This window comes from Schistocerca serialis, chromosome 7 (genome assembly GCF_023864345.2).
Source record: "Schistocerca serialis cubense isolate TAMUIC-IGC-003099 chromosome 7, iqSchSeri2.2, whole genome shotgun sequence".
In the NCBI taxonomy this organism is placed as follows: Eukaryota; Metazoa; Arthropoda; class Insecta; order Orthoptera; family Acrididae; genus Schistocerca; species Schistocerca serialis.
In genome coordinates, this window is record NC_064644.1 from 603,974,592 (window position 1) to 603,996,011 (window position 21,420).

General features: G+C 47.7%; 44 non-coding genes across 44 annotated transcripts; all 44 read right to left on the reverse strand.

Annotated features, from left to right (window-relative positions):
- Positions 1 to 111: 111 nt before the first annotated feature.
- On the reverse strand, positions 112 to 184 carry Trnar-ucg (transfer RNA arginine (anticodon UCG)). Its single transcript has one exon. It is a non-coding gene; the product is annotated as a tRNA-Arg (tRNA).
- A 536-nt stretch (positions 185 to 720) lies between these two features.
- On the reverse strand, positions 721 to 792 carry Trnat-agu (transfer RNA threonine (anticodon AGU)). Its single transcript has one exon. It is a non-coding gene; the product is annotated as a tRNA-Thr (tRNA).
- A 322-nt stretch (positions 793 to 1,114) lies between these two features.
- On the reverse strand, positions 1,115 to 1,187 carry Trnak-cuu (transfer RNA lysine (anticodon CUU)). The gene has a single exon. It is a non-coding gene; the product is annotated as a tRNA-Lys (tRNA).
- Positions 1,188 to 1,549: 362 nt separating this feature from the next.
- On the reverse strand, positions 1,550 to 1,622 carry Trnar-ucg (transfer RNA arginine (anticodon UCG)). The gene has a single exon. It is a non-coding gene; the product is annotated as a tRNA-Arg (tRNA).
- Positions 1,623 to 2,161: 539 nt separating this feature from the next.
- Trnat-agu (transfer RNA threonine (anticodon AGU)) lies at positions 2,162 to 2,233 on the reverse strand. Its single transcript has one exon. It is a non-coding gene; the product is annotated as a tRNA-Thr (tRNA).
- A 322-nt stretch (positions 2,234 to 2,555) lies between these two features.
- Trnak-cuu (transfer RNA lysine (anticodon CUU)) lies at positions 2,556 to 2,628 on the reverse strand. The gene has a single exon. It is a non-coding gene; the product is annotated as a tRNA-Lys (tRNA).
- A 362-nt stretch (positions 2,629 to 2,990) lies between these two features.
- On the reverse strand, positions 2,991 to 3,063 carry Trnar-ucg (transfer RNA arginine (anticodon UCG)). Its single transcript has one exon. It is a non-coding gene; the product is annotated as a tRNA-Arg (tRNA).
- Positions 3,064 to 3,611: 548 nt separating this feature from the next.
- On the reverse strand, positions 3,612 to 3,683 carry Trnat-agu (transfer RNA threonine (anticodon AGU)). The gene has a single exon. It is a non-coding gene; the product is annotated as a tRNA-Thr (tRNA).
- A 322-nt stretch (positions 3,684 to 4,005) lies between these two features.
- Trnak-cuu (transfer RNA lysine (anticodon CUU)) lies at positions 4,006 to 4,078 on the reverse strand. Its single transcript has one exon. It is a non-coding gene; the product is annotated as a tRNA-Lys (tRNA).
- A 362-nt stretch (positions 4,079 to 4,440) lies between these two features.
- Trnar-ucg (transfer RNA arginine (anticodon UCG)) lies at positions 4,441 to 4,513 on the reverse strand. The gene has a single exon. It is a non-coding gene; the product is annotated as a tRNA-Arg (tRNA).
- A 539-nt stretch (positions 4,514 to 5,052) lies between these two features.
- Positions 5,053 to 5,124, reverse strand: Trnat-agu (transfer RNA threonine (anticodon AGU)). The gene has a single exon. It is a non-coding gene; the product is annotated as a tRNA-Thr (tRNA).
- Positions 5,125 to 5,446: 322 nt separating this feature from the next.
- Positions 5,447 to 5,519, reverse strand: Trnak-cuu (transfer RNA lysine (anticodon CUU)). The gene has a single exon. It is a non-coding gene; the product is annotated as a tRNA-Lys (tRNA).
- A 362-nt stretch (positions 5,520 to 5,881) lies between these two features.
- Trnar-ucg (transfer RNA arginine (anticodon UCG)) lies at positions 5,882 to 5,954 on the reverse strand. The gene has a single exon. It is a non-coding gene; the product is annotated as a tRNA-Arg (tRNA).
- A 548-nt stretch (positions 5,955 to 6,502) lies between these two features.
- Trnat-agu (transfer RNA threonine (anticodon AGU)) lies at positions 6,503 to 6,574 on the reverse strand. The gene has a single exon. It is a non-coding gene; the product is annotated as a tRNA-Thr (tRNA).
- Positions 6,575 to 6,896: 322 nt separating this feature from the next.
- Positions 6,897 to 6,969, reverse strand: Trnak-cuu (transfer RNA lysine (anticodon CUU)). The gene has a single exon. It is a non-coding gene; the product is annotated as a tRNA-Lys (tRNA).
- Positions 6,970 to 7,331: 362 nt separating this feature from the next.
- Trnar-ucg (transfer RNA arginine (anticodon UCG)) lies at positions 7,332 to 7,404 on the reverse strand. The gene has a single exon. It is a non-coding gene; the product is annotated as a tRNA-Arg (tRNA).
- A 539-nt stretch (positions 7,405 to 7,943) lies between these two features.
- Positions 7,944 to 8,015, reverse strand: Trnat-agu (transfer RNA threonine (anticodon AGU)). Its single transcript has one exon. It is a non-coding gene; the product is annotated as a tRNA-Thr (tRNA).
- A 322-nt stretch (positions 8,016 to 8,337) lies between these two features.
- On the reverse strand, positions 8,338 to 8,410 carry Trnak-cuu (transfer RNA lysine (anticodon CUU)). Its single transcript has one exon. It is a non-coding gene; the product is annotated as a tRNA-Lys (tRNA).
- Positions 8,411 to 8,773: 363 nt separating this feature from the next.
- Positions 8,774 to 8,846, reverse strand: Trnar-ucg (transfer RNA arginine (anticodon UCG)). Its single transcript has one exon. It is a non-coding gene; the product is annotated as a tRNA-Arg (tRNA).
- Positions 8,847 to 9,394: 548 nt separating this feature from the next.
- On the reverse strand, positions 9,395 to 9,466 carry Trnat-agu (transfer RNA threonine (anticodon AGU)). Its single transcript has one exon. It is a non-coding gene; the product is annotated as a tRNA-Thr (tRNA).
- A 322-nt stretch (positions 9,467 to 9,788) lies between these two features.
- Trnak-cuu (transfer RNA lysine (anticodon CUU)) lies at positions 9,789 to 9,861 on the reverse strand. Its single transcript has one exon. It is a non-coding gene; the product is annotated as a tRNA-Lys (tRNA).
- A 362-nt stretch (positions 9,862 to 10,223) lies between these two features.
- On the reverse strand, positions 10,224 to 10,296 carry Trnar-ucg (transfer RNA arginine (anticodon UCG)). The gene has a single exon. It is a non-coding gene; the product is annotated as a tRNA-Arg (tRNA).
- A 536-nt stretch (positions 10,297 to 10,832) lies between these two features.
- Positions 10,833 to 10,904, reverse strand: Trnat-agu (transfer RNA threonine (anticodon AGU)). Its single transcript has one exon. It is a non-coding gene; the product is annotated as a tRNA-Thr (tRNA).
- Positions 10,905 to 11,226: 322 nt separating this feature from the next.
- Positions 11,227 to 11,299, reverse strand: Trnak-cuu (transfer RNA lysine (anticodon CUU)). The gene has a single exon. It is a non-coding gene; the product is annotated as a tRNA-Lys (tRNA).
- Positions 11,300 to 11,661: 362 nt separating this feature from the next.
- Trnar-ucg (transfer RNA arginine (anticodon UCG)) lies at positions 11,662 to 11,734 on the reverse strand. The gene has a single exon. It is a non-coding gene; the product is annotated as a tRNA-Arg (tRNA).
- Positions 11,735 to 12,270: 536 nt separating this feature from the next.
- Positions 12,271 to 12,342, reverse strand: Trnat-agu (transfer RNA threonine (anticodon AGU)). The gene has a single exon. It is a non-coding gene; the product is annotated as a tRNA-Thr (tRNA).
- Positions 12,343 to 12,664: 322 nt separating this feature from the next.
- Trnak-cuu (transfer RNA lysine (anticodon CUU)) lies at positions 12,665 to 12,737 on the reverse strand. The gene has a single exon. It is a non-coding gene; the product is annotated as a tRNA-Lys (tRNA).
- A 362-nt stretch (positions 12,738 to 13,099) lies between these two features.
- On the reverse strand, positions 13,100 to 13,172 carry Trnar-ucg (transfer RNA arginine (anticodon UCG)). The gene has a single exon. It is a non-coding gene; the product is annotated as a tRNA-Arg (tRNA).
- A 536-nt stretch (positions 13,173 to 13,708) lies between these two features.
- Positions 13,709 to 13,780, reverse strand: Trnat-agu (transfer RNA threonine (anticodon AGU)). Its single transcript has one exon. It is a non-coding gene; the product is annotated as a tRNA-Thr (tRNA).
- Positions 13,781 to 14,102: 322 nt separating this feature from the next.
- Trnak-cuu (transfer RNA lysine (anticodon CUU)) lies at positions 14,103 to 14,175 on the reverse strand. Its single transcript has one exon. It is a non-coding gene; the product is annotated as a tRNA-Lys (tRNA).
- A 362-nt stretch (positions 14,176 to 14,537) lies between these two features.
- Positions 14,538 to 14,610, reverse strand: Trnar-ucg (transfer RNA arginine (anticodon UCG)). The gene has a single exon. It is a non-coding gene; the product is annotated as a tRNA-Arg (tRNA).
- A 536-nt stretch (positions 14,611 to 15,146) lies between these two features.
- On the reverse strand, positions 15,147 to 15,218 carry Trnat-agu (transfer RNA threonine (anticodon AGU)). The gene has a single exon. It is a non-coding gene; the product is annotated as a tRNA-Thr (tRNA).
- Positions 15,219 to 15,540: 322 nt separating this feature from the next.
- Trnak-cuu (transfer RNA lysine (anticodon CUU)) lies at positions 15,541 to 15,613 on the reverse strand. Its single transcript has one exon. It is a non-coding gene; the product is annotated as a tRNA-Lys (tRNA).
- A 362-nt stretch (positions 15,614 to 15,975) lies between these two features.
- On the reverse strand, positions 15,976 to 16,048 carry Trnar-ucg (transfer RNA arginine (anticodon UCG)). The gene has a single exon. It is a non-coding gene; the product is annotated as a tRNA-Arg (tRNA).
- A 563-nt stretch (positions 16,049 to 16,611) lies between these two features.
- On the reverse strand, positions 16,612 to 16,683 carry Trnat-agu (transfer RNA threonine (anticodon AGU)). Its single transcript has one exon. It is a non-coding gene; the product is annotated as a tRNA-Thr (tRNA).
- Positions 16,684 to 17,005: 322 nt separating this feature from the next.
- Trnak-cuu (transfer RNA lysine (anticodon CUU)) lies at positions 17,006 to 17,078 on the reverse strand. The gene has a single exon. It is a non-coding gene; the product is annotated as a tRNA-Lys (tRNA).
- Positions 17,079 to 17,440: 362 nt separating this feature from the next.
- On the reverse strand, positions 17,441 to 17,513 carry Trnar-ucg (transfer RNA arginine (anticodon UCG)). The gene has a single exon. It is a non-coding gene; the product is annotated as a tRNA-Arg (tRNA).
- Positions 17,514 to 18,437: 924 nt separating this feature from the next.
- Trnak-cuu (transfer RNA lysine (anticodon CUU)) lies at positions 18,438 to 18,510 on the reverse strand. Its single transcript has one exon. It is a non-coding gene; the product is annotated as a tRNA-Lys (tRNA).
- Positions 18,511 to 18,872: 362 nt separating this feature from the next.
- Positions 18,873 to 18,945, reverse strand: Trnar-ucg (transfer RNA arginine (anticodon UCG)). Its single transcript has one exon. It is a non-coding gene; the product is annotated as a tRNA-Arg (tRNA).
- A 551-nt stretch (positions 18,946 to 19,496) lies between these two features.
- Positions 19,497 to 19,568, reverse strand: Trnat-agu (transfer RNA threonine (anticodon AGU)). The gene has a single exon. It is a non-coding gene; the product is annotated as a tRNA-Thr (tRNA).
- Positions 19,569 to 19,890: 322 nt separating this feature from the next.
- On the reverse strand, positions 19,891 to 19,963 carry Trnak-cuu (transfer RNA lysine (anticodon CUU)). The gene has a single exon. It is a non-coding gene; the product is annotated as a tRNA-Lys (tRNA).
- A 362-nt stretch (positions 19,964 to 20,325) lies between these two features.
- On the reverse strand, positions 20,326 to 20,398 carry Trnar-ucg (transfer RNA arginine (anticodon UCG)). The gene has a single exon. It is a non-coding gene; the product is annotated as a tRNA-Arg (tRNA).
- A 545-nt stretch (positions 20,399 to 20,943) lies between these two features.
- On the reverse strand, positions 20,944 to 21,015 carry Trnat-agu (transfer RNA threonine (anticodon AGU)). Its single transcript has one exon. It is a non-coding gene; the product is annotated as a tRNA-Thr (tRNA).
- A 322-nt stretch (positions 21,016 to 21,337) lies between these two features.
- Trnak-cuu (transfer RNA lysine (anticodon CUU)) lies at positions 21,338 to 21,410 on the reverse strand. The gene has a single exon. It is a non-coding gene; the product is annotated as a tRNA-Lys (tRNA).
- Between the last annotated feature and the right edge of the window lie 10 nt (positions 21,411 to 21,420).

A 21,420-nucleotide genomic window follows, 5' to 3' on the forward strand; every position in this document is an offset into this window, starting at 1 on the left:
GTAGACGCCGGTTTGCAGCCAGGAAGCGGACAGCAGCAACTTTCAACTAGTTTTGTAGTACTCAAACAACACAGTGAAACAGCATGCATCTTTTGCAGAACTGGAAAAAGTCGACCGTGACAGGATTCGAACCTGCAATCTTCGGATCCGAAGTCCGACGCCTTATCCATTAGGCCACACGGTCACTGGCGCAATGTGCTTCCCCACACACACCTCATTTTCACCATTTGTACGCTTGCCGGAATGAATTTCCCATCTTTGACGCAATTCTCCAATTTCAGTATTAAAAATGCGAAGCTACTTCTTGCTGTGTCCCATCGCAAGTTACATTCAAGCCCTTATGACGCTGATCAAGCAAGAGGTTGCAAATCAGCTTCAATCGCTTACTGCCATCTCAGTCGGTTGCAGAGGGTACGTCACCCTATGTCATACAATGGCGACTTGCCGCTATTACCAAAGCGGCGGCGGCGCCGACGACGACGACAACCGCGAGGGTCTCTACCAGGGGTAGAAAATACATCACAAGGACTAAGTATTTCACGTCGGCATTCTCCAGAGACTGCCAAAAGCAGAAGTTTCTGGTGCCTACTTTAATAGCAGCATTCGCACTATTCATTTGCGAGAGCATTTCTTAAATACCGCACCCATTCATAATTCTTTTTATTCTTGACCGCTTTTTTCGAAAGGGCAAAGGTAGAAGGGGCTGTTACAAAATTCATTTGCCTCCTGTGAGGATCGAACTCACAACCTCTGGTTTACTAGACCAGCGCTCTGCCACTGAGCTAAGGAGGCGCCGCCTAGCGCACTTTTCTGGTACTTTATTCTTATGGACTAGTGAATCGGAGCCCTTCAGCTGGAAACGCACCGCATTAGCGACCATTATTTGTATTTAGTTAGCACAGCTGCTGCTTTCCTACACATCTCACACGATATCGATGTACACCTAAAATTCCAAAACAACACATTTATTTCATTTCAGAGTTACTTTCAGTTTCAAAAACCATTCCTCTGATATTAATACGAAGCTAGACATCGTCTTAACCCGTTACGTTCATTACGCAAGGCTCACGAGAGGGGCGCAGGTTGCATCCCCGTAGACACAAAATTTTGCGCCCGCCCAGCGTGGGGCTCGAACCCACGACCCTGAGATTAAGAGTCTCATGCTCGACCGACTGAGCTAGCCGGGCCCCACACAACGTGATACGAGCCATACAGTACTTATGGGACCTGCGACCATCTATGGAAGGTCCTTTTCACTACAGCTTATTTCCTGCTGCCACAAATGAGCTACAATCCTATTCAATGAACAATTGTAACAGATGCCTGTGGCGTAGCTCTTGGGTCCTGAATCAGACGCAGTAGTTCCAACAAAAACTCTCCTGATCGGCACTTTGCCGAAAATTTCGCTACAGAACCCCCTGTCTTGCTTGTGCTTCAGGTAGACGCCGGTTTGCAGCCAGGAAGCGGACAGCAGCAACTTTCAACTAGTTTTGTAGTACTCAAACAACACAGTGAAACAGCATGCATCTTTTGCAGAACTGGAAAAAGTCGACCGTGACAGGATTCGAACCTGCAATCTTCGGATCCGAAGTCCGACGCCTTATCCATTAGGCCACACGGTCACTGGCGCAATGTGCTTTCCCACACACACCTCATTTTCACCATTTGTACGCTTGCCGGAATGAATTTCCCATCTTTGACGCAATTCTCCAATTTCAGTATTAAAAATGCGAAGCTACTTCTTGCTGTGTCCCATCGCAAGTTACATTCAAGCCCTTATGACGCTGATCAAGCAAGAGGTTGCAAATCAGCTTCAATCGCTTACTGCCATCTCAGTCGGTTGCAGAGGGTACGTCACCCTATGTCATACAATGGCGACTTGCCGCTATTACCAAAGCGGCGGCGGCGCCGACGACGACGACGACAACCGCGAGGGTCTCTACCAGGGGTAGAAAATACATCACAAGGACTAAGTATTTCACGTCGGCATTCTCCAGAGACTGCCAAAAGCAGAAGTTTCTGGTGCCTACTTTAATAGCAGCATTCGCACTATTCATTTGCGAGAGCATTTCTTAAATACCGCACCCATTCATAATTCTTTTTATTCTTGACCGCTTTTTTCGAAAGGGCAAAGGTAGAAGGGGCTGTTACAAAATTCATTTGCCTCCTGTGAGGATCGAACTCACAACCTCTGGTTTACTAGACCAGCGCTCTGCCACTGAGCTAAGGAGGCGCCGCCTAGCGCACTTTTCTGGTACTTTATTCTTATGGACTAGTGAATCGGAGCCCTTCAGCTGGAAACGCACCGCATTAGCGACCATTATTTGTATTTAGTTAGCACAGCTGCTGCTTTCCTACACATCTCACACGATATCGATGTACACCTAAAATTCCAAAACAACACATTTATTTCATTTCAGAGTTACTTTCAGTTTCAAAAACCATTCCTCTGATATTAATACGAAGCTAGACATCGTCTTAACCCGTTACGTTCATTACGCAAGGCTCACGAGAGGGGCGCAGGTTGCATCCCCGTAGACACAAAATTTTGCGCCCGCCCAGCGTGGGGCTCGAACCCACGACCCTGAGATTAAGAGTCTCATGCTCGACCGACTGAGCTAGCCGGGCCCCACACAACGTGATACGAGCCATACAGTACTTATGGGACCTGCGACCATCTATGGAAGGTCCTTTTCACTACAGCTTATTTCCTGCTGCCACAAATGAGCTACAATCCTATTCAATGAACAATTGTAACAGATGCCTGTGGCGTAGCTCTTGGGTCCTGAATCAGACGCAGTAGTTCCAACAAAAACTCTCCTGATCGGCACTTTGCCGAAAATTTCGCTACAGAACCCCCTGTCTTGCTTGTGCTTCAGGTAGACGCCGGTTTGCAGCCAGGAAGCGGACAGCAGCAACTTTCAACTAGTTTTGTAGTACTCAAACAACACAGTGAAACAGCATGCATCTTTTGCAGAACTGGAAAAAGTCGACTGTGACAGGATTCGAACCTGCAATCTTCGGATCCGAAGTCCGACGCCTTATCCATTAGGCCACACGGTCACTGGCGCAATGTGCTTCCCCACACACACCTCATTTTCACCATTTGTACGCTTGCCGGAATGAATTTCCCATCTTTGACGCAATTCTCCAATTTCAGTATTAAAAATGCGAAGCTACTTCTTGCTGTGTCCCATCGCAAGTTACATTCAAGCCCTTATGACGCTGATCAAGCAAGAGGTTGCAAATCAGCTTCAATCGCTTACTGCCATCTCAGTCGGTTGCAGAGGGTACGTCACCCTATGTCATACAATGGCGACTTGCCGCTATTACCAAAGCGGCGGCGGCGCCGCCGCCGACGACGACGACGACGACAACCGCGAGGGTCTCTACCAGGGGTAGAAAATACATCACAAGAACTAAGTATTTCACGTCGGCATTCTCCAGAGACTGCCAAAAGCAGCAGTTTCTGGTGCCTACTTTAATAGCAGCATTCGCACTATTCATTTGCGAGACCATTTCTTAAATACCGCACCCATTCATAATTCTTTTTATTCTTGACCGCTTTTTTCGAAAGGGCAAAGGTAGAAGGGGCTGTTACAAAATTCATTTGCCTCCTGTGAGGATCGAACTCACAACCTCTGGTTTACTAGACCAGCGCTCTGCCACTGAGCTAAGGAGGCGCCGCCTAGCGCACTTTTCTGGTACTTTATTCTTATGGACTAGTGAATCGGAGCCCTTCAGCTGGAAACGCACCGCATTAGCGACCATTATTTGTATTTAGTTAGCACAGCTGCTGCTTTCCTACACATCTCACACGATATCGATGTACGCCTAAAATTCCAAAACAACACATTTATTTCATTTCAGAGTTACTTTCAGTTTCAAAAACCATTCCTCTGATATTAATACGAAGCTAGACATCGTCTTAACCCGTTACGTTCATTACGCAAGGCTCACGAGAGGGGCGCAGGTTGCATCCCCGTAGACACAAAATTTTGCGCCCGCCCAGCGTGGGGCTCGAACCCACGACCCTGAGATTAAGAGTCTCATGCTCGACCGACTGAGCTAGCCGGGCCCCACACAACGTGATACGAGCCATACAGTACTTATGGGACCTGCGACCATCTATGGAAGGTCCTTTTCACTACAGCTTATTTCCTGCTGCCACAAATGAGCTACAATCCTATTCAATGAACAATTGTAACAGATGCCTGTGGCGTAGCTCTTGGGTCCTGAATCAGACGCAGTAGTTCCAACAAAAACTCTCCTGATCGGCACTTTGCCGAAAATTTCGCTACAGAACCCCCTGTCTTGCTTGTGCTTCAGGTAGACGCCGGTTTGCAGCCAGGAAGCGGACAGCAGCAACTTTCAACTAGTTTTGTAGTACTCAAACAACACAGTGAAACAGCATGCATCTTTTGCAGAACTGGAAAAAGTCGACCGTGACAGGATTCGAACCTGCAATCTTCGGATCCGAAGTCCGACGCCTTATCCATTAGGCCACACGGTCACTGGCGCAATGTGCTTCCCCACACACACCTCATTTTCACCATTTGTACGCTTGCCGGAATGAATTTCCCATCTTTGACGCAATTCTCCAATTTCAGTATTAAAAATGCGAAGCTACTTCTTGCTGTGTCCCATCGCAAGTTACATTCAAGCCCTTATGACGCTGATCAAGCAAGAGGTTGCAAATCAGCTTCAATCGCTTACTGCCATCTCAGTCGGTTGCAGAGGGTACGTCACCCTATGTCATACAATGGCGACTTGCCGCTATTACCAAAGCGGCGGCGGCGCCGACGACGACGACGACAACCGCGAGGGTCTCTACCAGGGGTAGAAAATACATCACAAGGACTAAGTATTTCACGTCGGCATTCTCCAGAGACTGCCAAAAGCAGAAGTTTCTGGTGCCTACTTTAATAGCAGCATTCGCACTATTCATTTGCGAGAGCATTTCTTAAATACCGCACCCATTCATAATTCTTTTTATTCTTGACCGCTTTTTTCGAAAGGGCAAAGGTAGAAGGGGCTGTTACAAAATTCATTTGCCTCCTGTGAGGATCGAACTCACAACCTCTGGTTTACTAGACCAGCGCTCTGCCACTGAGCTAAGGAGGCGCCGCCTAGCGCACTTTTCTGGTACTTTATTCTTATGGACTAGTGAATCGGAGCCCTTCAGCTGGAAACGCACCGCATTAGCGACCATTATTTGTATTTAGTTAGCACAGCTGCTGCTTTCCTACACATCTCACACGATATCGATGTACACCTAAAATTCCAAAACAACACATTTATTTCATTTCAGAGTTACTTTCAGTTTCAAAAACCATTCCTCTGATATTAATACGAAGCTAGACATCGTCTTAACCCGTTACGTTCATTACGCAAGGCTCACGAGAGGGGCGCAGGTTGCATCCCCGTAGACACAAAATTTTGCGCCCGCCCAGCGTGGGGCTCGAACCCACGACCCTGAGATTAAGAGTCTCATGCTCGACCGACTGAGCTAGCCGGGCCCCACACAACGTGATACGAGCCATACAGTACTTATGGGACCTGCGACCATCTATGGAAGGTCCTTTTCACTACAGCTTATTTCCTGCTGCCACAAATGAGCTACAATCCTATTCAATGAACAATTGTAACAGATGCCTGTGGCGTAGCTCTTGGGTCCTGAATCAGACGCAGTAGTTCCAACAAAAACTCTCCTGATCGGCACTTTGCCGAAAATTTCGCTACAGAACCCCCTGTCTTGCTTGTGCTTCAGGTAGACGCCGGTTTGCAGCCAGGAAGCGGACAGCAGCAACTTTCAACTAGTTTTGTAGTACTCAAACAACACAGTGAAACAGCATGCATCTTTTGCAGAACTGGAAAAAGTCGACCGTGACAGGATTCGAACCTGCAATCTTCGGATCCGAAGTCCGACGCCTTATCCATTAGGCCACACGGTCACTGGCGCAATGTGCTTCCCCACACACACCTCATTTTCACCATTTGTACGCTTGCCGGAATGAATTTCCCATCTTTGACGCAATTCTCCAATTTCAGTATTAAAAATGCGAAGCTACTTCTTGCTGTGTCCCATCGCAAGTTACATTCAAGCCCTTATGACGCTGATCAAGCAAGAGGTTGCAAATCAGCTTCAATCGCTTACTGCCATCTCAGTCGGTTGCAGAGGGTACGTCACCCTATGTCATACAATGGCGACTTGCCGCTATTACCAAAGCGGCGGCGGCGCCGCCGCCGACGACGACGACGACGACAACCGCGAGGGTCTCTACCAGGGGTAGAAAATACATCACAAGAACTAAGTATTTCACGTCGGCATTCTCCAGAGACTGCCAAAAGCAGCAGTTTCTGGTGCCTACTTTAATAGCAGCATTCGCACTATTCATTTGCGAGACCATTTCTTAAATACCGCACCCATTCATAATTCTTTTTATTCTTGACCGCTTTTTTCGAAAGGGCAAAGGTAGAAGGGGCTGTTACAAAATTCATTTGCCTCCTGTGAGGATCGAACTCACAACCTCTGGTTTACTAGACCAGCGCTCTGCCACTGAGCTAAGGAGGCGCCGCCTAGTGCACTTTTCTGGTACTTTATTCTTATGGACTAGTGAATCGGAGCCCTTCAGCTGGAAACGCACCGCATTAGCGACCATTATTTGTATTTAGTTAGCACAGCTGCTGCTTTCCTACACATCTCACACGATATCGATGTACACATAAAATTCCAAAACAACACATTTATTTCATTTCAGAGTTACTTTCAGTTTCAAAAACCATTCCTCTGATATTAATACGAAGCTAGACATCGTCTTAACCCGTTACGTTCATTACGCAAGGCTCACGAGAGGGGCGCAGGTTGCATCCCCGTAGACACAAAATTTTGCGCCCGCCCAGCGTGGGGCTCGAACCCACGACCCTGAGATTAAGAGTCTCATGCTCGACCGACTGAGCTAGCCGGGCCCCACACAACGTGATACGAGCCATACAGTACTTATGGGACCTGCGACCATCTATGGAAGGTCCTTTTCACTACAGCTTATTTCCTGCTGCCACAAATGAGCTACAATCCTATTCAATGAACAATTGTAACAGATGCCTGTGGCGTAGCTCTTGGGTCCTGAATCAGACGCAGTAGTTCCAACAAAAACTCTCCTGATCGGCACTTTGCCGAAAATTTCGCTACAGAACCCCCTGTCTTGCTTGTGCTTCAGGTAGACGCCGGTTTGCAGCCAGGAAGCGGACAGCAGCAACTTTCAACTAGTTTTGTAGTACTCAAACAACACAGTGAAACAGCATGCATCTTTTGCAGAACTGGAAAAAGTCGACCGTGACAGGATTCGAACCTGCAATCTTCGGATCCGAAGTCCGACGCCTTATCCATTAGGCCACACGGTCACTGGCGCAATGTGCTTCCCCACACACACCTCATTTTCACCATTTGTACGCTTGCCGGAATGAATTTCCCATCTTTGACGCAATTCTCCAATTTCAGTATTAAAAATGCGAAGCTACTTCTTGCTGTGTCCCATCGCAAGTTACATTCAAGCCCTTATGACGCTGATCAAGCAAGAGGTTGCAAATCAGCTTCAATCGCTTACTGCCATCTCAGTCGGTTGCAGAGGGTACGTCACCCTATGTCATACAATGGCGACTTGCCGCTATTACCAAAGCGGCGGCGGCGCCGACGACGACGACGACAACCGCGAGGGTCTCTACCAGGGGTAGAAAATACATCACAAGGACTAAGTATTTCACGTCGGCATTCTCCAGAGACTGCCAAAAGCAGAAGTTTCTGGTGCCTACTTTAATAGCAGCATTCGCACTATTCATTTGCGAGAGCATTTCTTAAATACCGCACCCATTCATAATTCTTTTTATTCTTGACCGCTTTTTTCGAAAGGGCAAAGGTAGAAGGGGCTGTTACAAAATTCATTTGCCTCCTGTGAGGATCGAACTCACAACCTCTGGTTTACTAGACCAGCGCTCTGCCACTGAGCTAAGGAGGCGCCGCCTAGCGCACTTTTCTGGTACTTTATTCTTATGGACTAGTGAATCGGAGCCCTTCAGCTGGAAACGCACCGCATTAGCGACCATTATTTGTATTTAGTTAGCACAGCTGCTGCTTTCCTACACATCTCACACGATATCGATGTACACCTAAAATTCCAAAACAACACATTTATTTCATTTCAGAGTTACTTTCAGTTTCAAAAACCATTCCTCTGATATTAATACGAAGCTAGACATCGTCTTAACCCGTTACGTTCATTACGCAAGGCTCACGAGAGGGGCGCAGGTTGCATCCCCGTAGACACAAAATTTTGCGCCCGCCCAGCGTGGGGCTCGAACCCACGACCCTGAGATTAAGAGTCTCATGCTCGACCGACTGAGCTAGCCGGGCCCCACACAACGTGATACGAGCCATACAGTACTTATGGGACCTGCGACCATCTATGGAAGGTCCTTTTCACTACAGCTTATTTCCTGCTGCCACAAATGAGCTACAATCCTATTCAATGAACAATTGTAACAGATGCCTGTGGCGTAGCTCTTGGGTCCTGAATCAGACGCAGTAGTTCCAACAAAAACTCTCCTGATCGGCACTTTGCCGAAAATTTCGCTACAGAACCCCCTGTCTTGCTTGTGCTTCAGGTAGACGCCGGTTTGCAGCCAGGAAGCGGACAGCAGCAACTTTCAACTAGTTTTGTAGTACTCAAACAACACAGTGAAACAGCATGCATCTTTTGCAGAACTGGAAAAAAGTCGACTGTGACAGGATTCGAACCTGCAATCTTCGGATCCGAAGTCCGACGCCTTATCCATTAGGCCACACGGTCACTGGCGCAATGTGCTTCCCCACACACACCTCATTTTCACCATTTGTACGCTTGCCGGAATGAATTTCCCATCTTTGACGCAATTCTCCAATTTCAGTATTAAAAATGCGAAGCTACTTCTTGCTGTGTCCCATCGCAAGTTACATTCAAGCCCTTATGACGCTGATCAAGCAAGAGGTTGCAAATCAGCTTCAATCGCTTACTGCCATCTCAGTCGGTTGCAGAGGGTACGTCACCCTATGTCATACAATGGCGACTTGCCGCTATTACCAAAGCGGCGGCGGCGCCGCCGCCGACGACGACGACGACGACAACCGCGAGGGTCTCTACCAGGGGTAGAAAATACATCACAAGAACTAAGTATTTCACGTCGGCATTCTCCAGAGACTGCCAAAAGCAGCAGTTTCTGGTGCCTACTTTAATAGCAGCATTCGCACTATTCATTTGCGAGACCATTTCTTAAATACCGCACCCATTCATAATTCTTTTTATTCTTGACCGCTTTTTTCGAAAGGGCAAAGGTAGAAGGGGCTGTTACAAAATTCATTTGCCTCCTGTGAGGATCGAACTCACAACCTCTGGTTTACTAGACCAGCGCTCTGCCACTGAGCTAAGGAGGCGCCGCCTAGTGCACTTTTCTGGTACTTTATTCTTATGGACTAGTGAATCGGAGCCCTTCAGCTGGAAACGCACCGCATTAGCGACCATTATTTGTATTTAGTTAGCACAGCTGCTGCTTTCCTACACATCTCACACGATATCGATGTACACATAAAATTCCAAAACAACACATTTATTTCATTTCAGAGTTACTTTCAGTTTCAAAAACCATTCCTCTGATATTAATACGAAGCTAGACATCGTCTTAACCCGTTACGTTCATTACGCAAGGCTCACGAGAGGGGCGCAGGTTGCATCCCCGTAGACACAAAATTTTGCGCCCGCCCAGCGTGGGGCTCGAACCCACGACCCTGAGATTAAGAGTCTCATGCTCGACCGACTGAGCTAGCCGGGCCCCACACAACGTGATACGAGCCATACAGTACTTATGGGACCTGCGACCATCTATGGAAGGTCCTTTTCACTACAGCTTATTTCCTGCTGCCACAAATGAGCTACAATCCTATTCAATGAACAATTGTAACAGATGCCTGTGGCGTAGCTCTTGGGTCCTGAATCAGACGCAGTAGTTCCAACAAAAACTCTCCTGATCGGCACTTTGCCGAAAATTTCGCTACAGAACCCCCTGTCTTGCTTGTGCTTCAGGTAGACGCCGGTTTGCAGCCAGGAAGCGGACAGCAGCAACTTTCAACTAGTTTTGTAGTACTCAAACAACACAGTGAAACAGCATGCATCTTTTGCAGAACTGGAAAAAGTCGACCGTGACAGGATTCGAACCTGCAATCTTCGGATCCGAAGTCCGACGCCTTATCCATTAGGCCACACGGTCACTGGCGCAATGTGCTTCCCCACACACACCTCATTTTCACCATTTGTACGCTTGCCGGAATGAATTTCCCATCTTTGACGCAATTCTCCAATTTCAGTATTAAAAATGCGAAGCTACTTCTTGCTGTGTCCCATCGCAAGTTACATTCAAGCCCTTATGACGCTGATCAAGCAAGAGGTTGCAAATCAGCTTCAATCGCTTACTGCCATCTCAGTCGGTTGCAGAGGGTACGTCACCCTATGTCATACAATGGCGACTTGCCGCTATTACCAAAGCGGCGGCGGCGCCGACGACGACGACAACCGCGAGGGTCTCTACCAGGGGTAGAAAATACATCACAAGGACTAAGTATTTCACGTCGGCATTCTCCAGAGACTGCCAAAAGCAGAAGTTTCTGGTGCCTACTTTAATAGCAGCATTCGCACTATTCATTTGCGAGAGCATTTCTTAAATACCGCACCCATTCATAATTCTTTTTATTCTTGACCGCTTTTTTCGAAAGGGCAAAGGTAGAAGGGGCTGTTACAAAATTCATTTGCCTCCTGTGAGGATCGAACTCACAACCTCTGGTTTACTAGACCAGCGCTCTGCCACTGAGCTAAGGAGGCGCCGCCTAGCGCACTTTTCTGGTACTTTATTCTTATGGACTAGTGAATCGGAGCCCTTCAGCTGGAAACGCACCGCATTAGCGACCATTATTTGTATTTAGTTAGCACAGCTGCTGCTTTCCTACACATCTCACACGATATCGATGTACACCTAAAATTCCAAAACAACACATTTATTTCATTTCAGAGTTACTTTCAGTTTCAAAAACCATTCCTCTGATATTAATACGAAGCTAGACATCGTCTTAACCCGTTACGTTCATTACGCAAGGCTCACGAGAGGGGCGCAGGTTGCATCCCCGTAGACACAAAATTTTGCGCCCGCCCAGCGTGGGGCTCGAACCCACGACCCTGAGATTAAGAGTCTCATGCTCGACCGACTGAGCTAGCCGGGCCCCACACAACGTGATACGAGCCATACAGTACTTATGGGACCTGCGACCATCTATGGAAGGTCCTTTTCACTACAGCTTATTTCCTGCTGCCACAAATGAGCTACAATCCTATTCAATGAACAATTGTAACAGATGCCTGTGGCGTAGCTCTTGGGTCCTGAATCAGACGCAGTAGTTCCAACAAAAACTCTCCTGATCGGCACTTTGCCGAAAATTTCGCTACAGAACCCCCTGTCTTGCTTGTGCTTCAGGTAGACGCCGGTTTGCAGCCAGGAAGCGGACAGCAGCAACTTTCAACTAGTTTTGTAGTACTCAAACAACACAGTGAAACAGCATGCATCTTTTGCAGAACTGGAAAAAGTCGACCGTGACAGGATTCGAACCTGCAATCTTCGGATCCGAAGTCCGACGCCTTATCCATTAGGCCACACGGTCACTGGCGCAATGTGCTTCCCCACACACACCTCATTTTCACCATTTGTACGCTTGCCGGAATGAATTTCCCATCTTTGACGCAATTCTCCAATTTCAGTATTAAAAATGCGAAGCTACTTCTTGCTGTGTCCCATCGCAAGTTACATTCAAGCCCTTATGACGCTGATCAAGCAAGAGGTTGCAAATCAGCTTCAATCGCTTACTGCCATCTCAGTCGGTTGCAGAGGGTACGTCACCCTATGTCATACAATGGCGACTTGCCGCTATTACCAAAGCGGCGGCGGCGCAGACGACGACGACAACCGCGAGGGTCTCTACCAGGGGTAGAAAATACATCACAAGGACTAAGTATTTCACGTCGGCATTCTCCAGAGACTGCCAAAAGCAGAAGTTTCTGGTGCCTACTTTAATAGCAGCATTCGCACTATTCATTTGCGAGAGCATTTCTTAAATACCGCACCCATTCATAATTCTTTTTATTCTTGACCGCTTTTTTCGAAAGGGCAAAGGTAGAAGGGGCTGTTACAAAATTCATTTGCCTCCTGTGAGGATCGAACTCACAACCTCTGGTTTACTAGACCAGCGCTCTGCCACTGAGCTAAGGAGGCGCCGCCTAGCGCACTTTTCTGGTACTTTATTCTTATGGACTAGTGAATCGGAGCCCTTCAGCTGGAAACGCACCGCATTAGCGACCATTATTTGTATTTAGTTAGCACAGCTGCTGCTTTCCTACACATCTCACACGATATCGATGTACACCTAAAATTCCAAAACAACACATTTATTTCATTTCAGAGTTACTTTCAGTTTCAAAAACCATTCCTCTGATATTAATACGAAGCTAGACATCGTCTTAACCCGTTACGTTCATTACGCAAGGCTCACGAGAGGGGCGCAGGTTGCATCCCCGTAGACACAAAATTTTGCGCCCGCCCAGCGTGGGGCTCGAACCCACGACCCTGAGATTAAGAGTCTCATGCTCGACCGACTGAGCTAGCCGGGCCCCACACAACGTGATACGAGCCATACAGTACTTATGGGACCTGCGACCATCTATGGAAGGTCCTTTTCACTACAGCTTATTTCCTGCTGCCACAAATGAGCTACAATCCTATTCAATGAACAATTGTAACAGATGCCTGTGGCGTAGCTCTTGGGTCCTGAATCAGACGCAGTAGTTCCAACAAAAACTCTCCTGATCGGCACTTTGCCGAAAATTTCGCTACAGAACCCCCTGTCTTGCTTGTGCTTCAGGTAGACGCCGGTTTGCAGCCAGGAAGCGGACAGCAGCAACTTTCAACTAGTTTTGTAGTACTCAAACAACACAGTGAAACAGCATGCATCTTTTGCAGAACTGGAAAAAGTCGACCGTGACAGGATTCGAACCTGCAATCTTCGGATCCGAAGTCCGACGCCTTATCCATTAGGCCACACGGTCACTGGCGCAATGTGCTTCCCCACACACACCTCATTTTCACCATTTGTACGCTTGCCGGAATGAATTTCCCATCTTTGACGCAATTCTCCAATTTCAGTATTAAAAATGCGAAGCTACTTCTTGCTGTGTCCCATCGCAAGTTACATTCAAGCCCTTATGACGCTGATCAAGCAAGAGGTTGCAAATCAGCTTCAATCGCTTACTGCCATCTCAGTCGGTTGCAGAGGGTACGTCACCCTATGTCATACAATGGCGACTTGCCGCTATTACCAAAGCGGCGGCGGCGCCGACGACGACGACAACCGCGAGGGTCTCTACCAGGGGTAGAAAATACATCACAAGGACTAAGTATTTCACGTCGGCATTCTCCAGAGACTGCCAAAAGCAGAAGTTTCTGGTGCCTACTTTAATAGCAGCATTCGCACTATTCATTTGCGAGAGCATTTCTTAAATACCGCACCCATTCATAATTCTTTTTATTCTTGACCGCTTTTTTCGAAAGGGCAAAGGTAGAAGGGGCTGTTACAAAATTCATTTGCCTCCTGTGAGGATCGAACTCACAACCTCTGGTTTACTAGACCAGCGCTCTGCCACTGAGCTAAGGAGGCGCCGCCTAGCGCACTTTTCTGGTACTTTATTCTTATGGACTAGTGAATCGGAGCCCTTCAGCTGGAAACGCACCGCATTAGCGACCATTATTTGTATTTAGTTAGCACAGCTGCTGCTTTCCTACACATCTCACACGATATCGATGTACACCTAAAATTCCAAAACAACACATTTATTTCATTTCAGAGTTACTTTCAGTTTCAAAAACCATTCCTCTGATATTAATACGAAGCTAGACATCGTCTTAACCCGTTACGTTCATTACGCAAGGCTCACGAGAGGGGCGCAGGTTGCATCCCCGTAGACACAAAATTTTGCGCCCGCCCAGCGTGGGGCTCGAACCCACGACCCTGAGATTAAGAGTCTCATGCTCGACCGACTGAGCTAGCCGGGCCCCACACAACGTGATACGAGCCATACAGTACTTATGGGACCTGCGACCATCTATGGAAGGTCCTTTTCACTACAGCTTATTTCCTGCTGCCACAAATGAGCTACAATCCTATTCAATGAACAATTGTAACAGATGCCTGTGGCGTAGCTCTTGGGTCCTGAATCAGACGCAGTAGTTCCAACAAAAACTCTCCTGATCGGCACTTTGCCGAAAATTTCGCTACAGAACCCCCTGTCTTGCTTGTGCTTCAGGTAGACGCCGGTTTGCAGCCAGGAAGCGGACAGCAGCAACTTTCAACTAGTTTTGTAGTACTCAAACAACACAGTGAAACAGCATGCATCTTTTGCAGAACTGGAAAAAGTCGACCGTGACAGGATTCGAAACTGCAATCTTCGGATCCGAAGTCCGACGCCTTATCCATTAGGCCACACGGTCACTGGCGCAATGTGCTTCCCCACACACACCTCATTTTCACCATTTGTACGCTTGCCGGAATGAATTTCCCATCTTTGACGCAATTCTCCAATTTCAGTATTAAAAATGCGAAGCTACTTCTTGCTGTGTCCCATCGCAAGTTACATTCAAGCCCTTATGACGCTGATCAAGCAAGAGGTTGCAAATCAGCTTCAATCGCTTACTGCCATCTCAGTCGGTTGCAGAGGGTACGTCACCCTATGTCATACAATGGCGACTTGCCGCTATTACCAAAGCGGCGGCGGCGCCGACGACGACGACAACCGCGAGGGTCTCTACCAGGGGTAGAAAATACATCACAAGGACTAAGTATTTCACGTCGGCATTCTCCAGAGACTGCCAAAAGCAGAAGTTTCTGGTGCCTACTTTAATAGCAGCATTCGCACTATTCATTTGCGAGAGCATTTCTTAAATACCGCACCCATTCATAATTCTTTTTATTCTTGACCGCTTTTTTCGAAAGGGCAAAGGTAGAAGGGGCTGTTACAAAATTCATTTGCCTCCTGTGAGGATCGAACTCACAACCTCTGGTTTACTAGACCAGCGCTCTGCCACTGAGCTAAGGAGGCGCCGCCTAGCGCACTTTTCTGGTACTTTATTCTTATGGACTAGTGAATCGGAGCCCTTCAGCTGGAAACGCACCGCATTAGCGACCATTATTTGTATTTAGTTAGCACAGCTGCTGCTTTCCTACACATCTCACACGATATCGATGTACACCTAAAATTCCAAAACAACACATTTATTTCATTTCAGAGTTACTTTCAGTTTCAAAAACCATTCCTCTGATATTAATACGAAGCTAGACATCGTCTTAACCCGTTACGTTCATTACGCAAGGCTCACGAGAGGGGCGCAGGTTGCATCCCCGTAGACACAAAATTTTGCGCCCGCCCAGCGTGGGGCTCGAACCCACGACCCTGAGATTAAGAGTCTCATGCTCGACCGACTGAGCTAGCCGGGCCCCACACAACGTGATACGAGCCATACAGTACTTATGGGACCTGCGACCATCTATGGAAGGTCCTTTTCACTACAGCTTATTTCCTGCTGCCACAAATGAGCTACAATCCTATTCAATGAACAATTGTAACAGATGCCTGTGGCGTAGCTCTTGGGTCCTGAATCAGACGCAGTAGTTCCAACAAAAACTCTCCTGATCGGCACTTTGCCGAAAATTTCGCTACAGAACCCCCTGTCTTGCTTGTGCTTCAGGTAGACGCCGGTTTGCAGCCAGGAAGCGGACAGCAGCAACTTTCAACTAGTTTTGTAGTACTCAAACAACACAGTGAAACAGCATGCATCTTTTGCAGAACTGGAAAAAGTCGACCGTGACAGGATTCGAACCTGCAATCTTCGGATCCGAAGTCCGACGCCTTATCCATTAGGCCACACGGTCACTGGCGCAATGTGCTTCCCCACACACACCTCATTTTCACCATTTGTACGTTTGCCGGAATGAATTTCCCATCTTTGACGCAATTCTCCAATTTCAGTATTAAAAATGCGAAGCTACTTCTTGCTGTGTCCCATCGCAAGTTACATTCAAGCCCTTATGACGCTGATCAAGCAAGAGGTTGCAAATCAGCTTCAATCGCTTACTGCCATCTCAGTCGGTTGCAGAGGGTACGTCACCCTATGTCATACAATGGCGACTTGCCGCTATTACCAAAGCGGCGGCGGCGCCGACGACGACGACGACGACGACGACGACGACGACGACGACAACCGCGAGGGTCCCTACCAGGGGTAGAAAATACATCACAAGGACTAAGTATTTCACGTCGGCATTCTCCAGAGACTGCCAAAAGCAGCAGTTTCTGGTGCCTACTTTAATAGCAGCATTCGCACTATTCATTTGCGAGAGCATTTCTTAAATACCGCACCCATTCATAATTCTTTTTATTCTTGACCGCTTTTTTCGAAAGGGCAAAGGTAGAAGGGGCTGTTACAAAATTCATTTGCCTCCTGTGAGGATCGAACTCACAACCTCTGGTTTACTAGACCAGCGCTCTGCCACTGAGCTAAGGAGGCGCCGCCTAGCGCACTTTTCTGGTACTTTATTCTTATGGACTAGTGAATCGGAGCCCTTCAGCTGGAAACGCACCGCATTAGCGACCATTATTTGTATTTAGTTAGCACAGCTGCTGCTTTCCTACACATCTCACACGATATCGATGTACACCTAAAATTCCAAAACAACACATTTATTTCATTTCAGAGTTACTTTCAGTTTCGGAAACCATTCCTCTGATATTAATACGAAGCTAGGCATCGTCTTAACCCGTTACGTTCATTACGCAAGGCTCACGAGAGGGGCGCAGGTTGCATCCGCGTAGACACAAAATTTTGCGCCCGCCCAGCGTGGGGCTCGAACCCACGACCCTGAGATTAAGAGTCTCATGCTCGACCGACTGAGCTAGCCGGGCCCCACACAACGTGATACGAGCCATACAGTACTTATGGGACCTGCGACCATCTATGGAAGGTCCTTTTCACTACAGCTTATTTCCTGCTGCCACAAATGAGCTACAATCCTATTCAATGAACAATTGTAACAGATGCCTGTGGCGTAGCTCTTGGGTCCTGAATCAGACGCAGTAGTTCCAACTAAAACTCTCCTGATCGGCACTTTGCCGAAAATTTCGCTACAGAACCCCCTGTCTTGCTTGTGCTTCAGGTAGACGCCGGTTTGCAGCCAGGAAGCGGACAGCAGCAACTTTCAACTAGTTTTGTAGTACTCAAACAACACAGTGAAACAGCATGCATCTTTTGCAGAACTGGAAAAAGTCGACCGTGACAGGATTCGAACCTGCAATCTTCGGATCCGAAGTCCGACGCCTTATCCATTAGGCCACACGGTCACTGGCGCAATGTGCTTCCCCACACACACCTCATTTTCACCATTTGTACGCTTGCCGGAATGAATTTCCCATCTTTGACGCAATTCTCCAATTTCAGTACTAAAAATGCGAAGCTACTTCTTGCTGTGTCCCATCGCAAGTTACATTCAAGCCCTTATGACGCTGATCAAGCAAGAGGTTGCAAATCAGCTTCAATCGCTTACTGCCATCTCAGTCGGTTGCAGAGGGTACGTCACCCTATGTCATACAATGGCGACTTGCCGCTATTACCAAAGCGGCGGCGGCGCCGACGACGACGACGACGACGACGACGACAACCGCGAGGGTCCCTACCAGGGGTAGAAAATACATCACAAGGACTAAGTATTTCACGTCGGCATTCTCCAGAGACTGCCAAAAGCAGCAGTTTCTGGTGCCTACTTTAATAGCAGCATTCGCACTATTCATTTGCGAGAGCATTTCTTAAATACCGCACCCATTCATAATTCTTTTTATTCTTGACCGCTTTTTTCGAAAGGGCAAAGGTAGAAGGGGCTGTTACAAAATTCATTTGCCTCCTGTGAGGATCGAACTCACAACCTCTGGTTTACTAGACCAGCGCTCTGCCACTGAGCACTTTTCTGGTACTTTATTCTTATGGACTAGTGAATCGGAGCCCTTCAGCTGGAAACGCACCGCATTAGCGACCATTATTTGTATTTAGTTAGCACAGCTGCTGCTTTCCTACACATCTCACACGATATCGATGTACACCTAAAATTCCAAAACAACACATTTATTTCATTTCAGAGTTACTTTCAGTTTCGGAAACCATTCCTCTGATATTAATACGAAGCTAGGCATCGTCTTAACCCGTTACGTTCATTACGCAAGGCTCACGAGAGGGGCGCAGGTTGCATCCGCGTAGACACAAAATTTTGCGCCCGCCCAGCGTGGGGCTCGAACCCACGACCCTGAGATTAAGAGTCTCATGCTCGACCGACTGAGCTAGCCGGGCCCCACACAAAGTGTTACGAGCCATACAGTAGTTATGGGACCTGCGACCATCTATGGAAGGTCCTTTTCACTACAGCTTATTTCCTGCTGCCACAAATGAGCTACAATCCTATTCAATGAACAATTGTAACAGATGCCTGTGGCGTAGCTCTTGGGTCCTGAATCAGACGCAGTAGTTCCAACAAAAACTCTCCTGATCGGCACTTTGCCGAAAATTTCGCTACAGAACCCCCTGTCTTGCTTGTGCTTCAGGTAGACGCCGGTTTGCAGCCAGGAAGCGGACAGCAGCAACTCTCAACTAGTTTTGTAGTACTCAAACAACACAGTGAAACAGCATGCATCTTTTGCAGAACTGGAAAAAGTCGACCGTGACAGGATTCGAACCTGCAATCTTCGGATCCGAAGTCCGACGCCTTATCCATTAGGCCACACGGTCACTGGCGCAATGTGCTTCCCCACACACATCTCATTTTCGCCATTTGTACGCTTGCCGGAATGAATTTCCCATCTTTGACGCAATTCTCCAATTTCAGTACTAAAAATGCGAAGCTACTTCTTGCTGTGTCCCATCGCAAGTTACATTCAAGCCCTTATGACGCTGATCAAGCAAGAGGTTGCAAATCAGCTTCAATCGCTTACTGCCATCTCAGTCGGTTGCAGAGGGTACGTCACCCTATGTCATACAATGGCGACTTGCCGCTATTACCAAAGCGGCGGCGGCGCCGACGACGACGACGACGACGACGACGACAACCGCGAGGGTCCCTACCAGGGGTAGAAAATACATCACAAGGACTAAGTATTTCACGTCGGCATTCTCCAGAGACTGCCAAAAGCAGCAGTTTCTGGTGCCTACTTTAATAGCAGCATTCGCACTATTCATTTGCGAGAGCATTTCTTAAATACCGCACCCATTCATAATTCTTTTTATTCTTGACCGCTTTTTTCGAAAGGGCAAAGGTAGAAGGGGCTGTTACAAAATTCATTTGCCTCCTGTGAGGATCGAACTCACAACCTCTGGTTTACTAGACCAGTGCTCTGCCACTGAGCTAAGGAGGCGCCGCCTAGCGCACTTTTCTGGTACTTTATTCTTATGGACTAGTGAATCGGAGCCCTTCAGCTGGAAACGCACCGCATTAGCGACCATTATTTGTATTTAGTTAGCACAGCTGCTGCTTTCCTACACATCTCACACGATATCGATGTACACCTAAAATTCCAAAACAACACATTTATTTCATTTCAGAGTTACTTTCAGTTTCGGAAACCATTCCTCTGATATTAATACGAAGCTAGGCATCGTCTGAACCCGTTACGTTCATTACGCAAGGCTCACGAGAGGGGCGCAGGTTGCATCCGCGTAGACACAAAATTTTGCGCCCGCCCAGCGTGGGGCTCGAACCCACGACCCTGAGATTAAGAGTCTCATGCTCGACCGACTGAGCTAGCCGGGCCCCACACAACGTGATACGAGCCATACAGTACTTATGGGACCTGCGACCATCTATGGAAGGTCCTTTTCACTACAGCTTATTTCCTGCTGCCACAAATGAGCTACAATCCTATTCAATGAACAATTGTAACAGATGCCTGTGGCGTAGCTCTTGGGTCCTGAATCAGACGCAGTAGTTCCAACAAAAACTCTCCTGATCGGCACTTTGCCGAAAATTTCGCTACAGAACCCCCTGTCTTGCTTGTGCTTCAGGTAGACGCCGGTTTGCAGCCAGGAAGCGGACAGCAGCAACTTTCAACTAGTTTTGTAGTACTCAAACAACACAGTGAAACAGCATGCATCTTTTGCAGAACTGGAAAAAGTCGACTGTGACAGGATTCGAACCTGCAATCTTCGGATCCGAAGTCCGACGCCTTATCCATTAGGCCACACGGTCACTGGCGCAATGTGCTTCCCCACACACACCTCATTTTCGCCATTTGTACGCTTGCCGGAATGAATTTCCCATCTTTGACGCAATTCTCCAATTTCAGTACTAAAAATGCGAAGCTACTTCTTGCTGTGTCCCATCGCAAGTTACATTCAAGCCCTTATGACGCTGATCAAGCAAGAGGTTGCAAATCAGCTTCAATCGCTTACTGCCATCTCAGTCGGTTGCAGAGGGTACGTCACCCTATGTCATACAATGGCGACTTGCCGCTATTACCAAAGCGGCGGCGGCGCCGACGACGACGACGACGACGACAACCGCGAGGGTCCCTACCAGGGGTAGAAAATACATCACAAGGACTAAGTATTTCACGTCGGCATTCTCCAGAGACTGCCAAAAGCAGAAGTTTCTGGTGCCTACTTTAATAGCAGCATTCGCACTATTCATTTGCGAGAGCATTTCTTAAATACCGCACCCATTCATAATTCTTTTTATTCTTGACCGCTTTTTTCGAAAGGGCAAAGGTAGAAGGGGCTGTTACAAAATTCATTTGCCTCCTGTGAGGATCGAACTCACGACCTCTGGTTTACTAGACCAGCGCTCTGCCACTGAGCTAAGGAGGCGCCGCCTAGCGCACTTTTCTGGTACTTTATTCTTATGGACTAGTGAATCGGAGCCCTTCAGCTGGAAACGCACCGCATTAGCGACCATTATTTGTATTTAGTTAGCACAGCTGCTGCTTTCCTACACATCTCACACGATATCGATGTACACCTAAAATTCCAAAACAACACATTTATTTCATTTCAGAGTTACTTTCAGTTTCAAAAACCATTCCTCTGATATTAATACGAAGCTAGGCATCGTCTTAACCCGTTACGTTCATTACGCAAGGCTCACGAGAGGGGCGCAGGTTGCATCCCCGTAGACACAAAATTTTGCGCCCGCCCAGCGTGGGGCTCGAACCCACGACCCTGAGATTAAGAGTCTCATGCTCGACCGACTGAGCTAGCCGGGCCCCACACAAC